The following is a 4,008-nucleotide window of genomic DNA, read 5'->3' as shown; positions in this document are numbered from 1 at the left end:
GGATGAATACTGGAAAGGAGGGCTAATGTTGGGCCTACTAAAGGAATACAGCACGGCTCACTTGACTTCACGTCCACCACCGCTAAAGCTAAAAGCGGCTAGATGTTGGGGCTATAAAGGAAAACTACACAGCACGGTCCACCAATGACTTCAGTCACCCACCGCTAAGCTTAAAGGAGGCTCAATGTGGGGTATTAAAGGAATGTACAGCACGGGGTCCACATGACTTCACGTCAATCACCGCTAAGCTAAAGGTGGGCTAAAGTGGGCTATAAAGGAACTACAGCACGGTCACATGTCTTCAACGTCGTCACCGCTAAGCAAAGGTGGCTGAAAGTTGGGCTGTAAAAAGGAACTACAGCACGGCTCACATGACTTCACGTCACCACCGCTAAGCTAAAGTGGCTTAATAGGTGGGCTATAAAAAGGAACTACAGCCACGTCACATGGATTCACTCACCACGCTAAGCTAAAGGTGGCTAAAGTTGGGCTATAAAGGAACTACAGCACGGTCACATGGACTTCACCACCGCTAAGCTAAAGGAGGCTAATGTTGGGCTATAAAGGAACTACAGCACGGTCACATGACTTCACGTCACCACCGCTAAGCTAAAAGCATCTCATTTAGAAACTTGTTAGCCACAGCCACTTTCATATCCACCAGTGGGGAATTTATTGACATATTTTATGATGTAGAACAAAATATCTTCAGCTTGTGTTAACCACATACCTTATTTCACAAACAAAAAAGCATTCAAAACACACAGATTTGAGACAAGGTATCCCGGAGGTGCTACGATGGTGACTCATTAGTGTTTTTAAGGACTCCTGCCCACTCTATACAGATGTTCTGTAAATTGTGAAAAGTCATTTAGGCTAGCGGGCAAAGTCCCTGCTCCGTCTCTGGGCATTTATCAACAAAAAGCAACAATTTTATCACACACACGTCCTTATAAACATACTGCTGTTCCTTAATTACTCAGCCTGCCTGGTGCATTTGGTGCGTAATGCTTTAAAGTGACACGACGCTGTGCGACAGCAGTTTGTGTTGCTTAATCATGTAGAAACCCGGCTGACATTTCTAAATGAACAAAGCTAGAAAATCTGCATAAAGTGTGTCACGATGTTATTCGTCTTCAGAGCCTTCCTTCGTGAACAGATAAACACGTTAACTGACTGACAGTCCGAGTTAAACACGGTCTCAAAGAGTGTAAACGTCTTTACACTCCCTGTTTTGAACTGTGTGATCTAACAGTCCCTCTGGATTCAGCACGTCTGTAGTCATTATGCAAAACGGCAAAGGCCACAGATGTGTGTGTGCAGCAGCAGCAGCAGCACTGTTGTAATTGCAAAATATTTCATGATGAAGAATTGTTGAAATCCAGAAGTCTCCTTTAGTTATTCAAAGTCGTGATTGACAAACGAGCTTCTGCCCTCGAGGATTCATTACATTCAGCCACTTTCTATAAAGTCAGTGGGCAGCATGCAGATTGTGTCTTTAATCAATGTTTACACCAGAACTATTTTTAATAACGAGCCATTTTTCTCTCACTGTATAAGTATGATCATTTAGATCCTATACGAAGTGAACGGCTTTCATCCTTCACATGAAACCCAATAAGAGGGCGGGAACAAACAACGCATCTCATCAGAGTTTGAACTGAGAGGAGCGTCCCTGTCACGCACACAACTTTAATTAAACAAACCAGACAAATATTGCAGCTTGCTGTAATGATGCTGATGATGGAGCTGCCCAAACAAACCCCGTCTGTTTCCGCAGGCTTTATTTATCAGAGTACACTGAACTCAGCTGCAACAGAACTAAGAAGTCATTTGTAAACTGGCATTGTAATAAGCAACGTATTCACAGCAAAACAGTCAGCAGGAGGAAGCTTCCAGACTCACCAAAGATTCTTTTGATCAGTAGTACTCAGATCTTGTAGTTGAGTAAAAGTAGAAGTACTCAGATCTTGTACTTGAGTAAAAGTAGAAGTACCAGAGTGTAGGAATACTCTGTTACAGTAAAAGTCCTGCATTCAAAATGTTCCTCAAGTAAAAGTAGAAAAGTATTCTCATCAAAATATAGTGAAAGTAGCGACAGTAAAAGTATTCATTGTGCAGATTGGTCCATTTCAGAATAATATATATGATATGTTTTATAATGATTGATCATGAAAGTGTTCTCAAAGCTGGTAAAGGTGCAGCTAGTTTGAATGACTTTGTATACTGCAGGGTAGCTTGTGGATTTACTCCAGGTGGAACTAAAGTCTGATTTAACTCTTGATTAGATTTCACATCATTACTAGTTTGCTCTCACAGGAAGTGACGTTAGCCGCTATTAGCTAGCTGGCTAGCAATCTTTCCCAGTTTATTATTACAGACTGCTAAATTGTCCCATATAAATTAACCTTGGCTTCTTTTCTGTATATTGCTGTGTTTTTACCAGAGTAATCACGGCTGGTAAGTAGCAAGATGGCGGTCGTTGAGTTTCAAAAGTGTCTAGCATTACACACATAACTTTTTGTGCTACATTGGAAAGTGTGAATAACACCGACACACCAAGTGACAATTACGCGTTCACTTAGCCTTGAGAAAAGTTAATAAACTCCACAGTGAACGAATTAGTGAACCAGTGAACTACGATTCCCTGAACCGAACAACATGACTTGAATCAGCAAAGTGATTTTTAATCAGATTTCATTAAAGAATTGTAAGAGATCAGGAGCATGACCTTTTGTAATAACTGAAGCCTGCAGAGTCTAATTGGCCGACACTCTGGAGACTTAAAGACATTTAACTCACCATCACTGTGTCCAGAGGCCTCTGCAGGACGCTGTCCAACACACTGTCACACACTCACACTCCTGACTCTCTGTAATGATCCTTCTCCTCCGTCTCGTTATTTCTACACCTCTGGTCCAGCAGCAGCTTTTTAAAAAAGGCTTTAAATGGCTCCCCATGCTGAAAGTCACAGGAGACGGTCGCTGTAAACCTGGGTCACCTCGTCAGGGTCTCTGAGCTCAGAGCCTGAGATCATCAAAGGATTGCACAGTAGGCATGCTGAGAAATGGGTTTAGAGCAGCACGACCAATGAAATGCTGTCGATTAGATGTCAGTGTGACTTTTAAAAGTAGTTTCAGAAGTATTTGCCAACCTCCTTCACTCAAAACAGCTTATTAAATAAAAGGTGTTCTCCTTTTCCACTTTTGCAATGAACTGTAGATTCTTGACTCTCCCCCCTGACGTCTCCAGAAAACTTATTTTTTGAGTACTTTAGGGAATTTGTTGAATACAAAACATGAACAACAACCTTTGTCAACTCACTCAGTTTGTACAGTTCTCCCAGTTGTCACAGTTCACAATGGCTGATGCTTTTATCCAAAGCTACTCACAATAAGAGCAAGAACCATAGAGATTCAATCAACAAAGAAAGTCCAGATATAGTCACTTCAATCAAGTCATACCAAGTGCTGGTGAATTAGTTACAAGGCCTACATAATTAAAAAAGTGCTTCAGGTTTTGTTTTTTCCAGCAATAATTGAATTGCCCAGGTACTCTCATATACCTCATTCACACCAACGCAACTCCGGTTCAAGCTCCGTGCTAGAGCTTTTCAGGTTCAGAACCGGTTCTTCGGTTTAGCTCCGGCTCTTTTCACACCGCCCAGAGCCCGACTGGTGCTGCGTCATTGCGTCATCGTTTGTGTCATGACGTAACCGTTTGCGTGCCTGCTTGGCGTATGCAGTGAACGAATGCAGGTCTCGCCCCTCCCCGCCCCCGCCCTAGTTGAGGACTTGTTGTTGTTTCTTTCGGCCGCAAAATAGAAAGTCGAAGCATGTTGTTGCTACCTCTTGAATTGTTCTCAAGTCACCAGGTGACTTCTCTCGGTCGATGGAATGAAAAACCCTTGAACCGAAGACTTCTCCATGATCATCCTTCGTACCTTGGTGTTAGCCGGTAACGCAACAACAACTAGCCACAGTCGACACTCCCCAAAGGGTCGCGCCA

This window comes from Notothenia coriiceps, unplaced genomic scaffold (genome assembly GCF_000735185.1).
Source record: "Notothenia coriiceps isolate Sejong01 unplaced genomic scaffold, NC01 NC01_scaffold00008964, whole genome shotgun sequence".
NCBI lineage: Eukaryota > Metazoa > Chordata > Actinopteri > Perciformes > Nototheniidae > Notothenia > Notothenia coriiceps.
Note: the sequence above shows the minus strand (reverse complement) of the source record.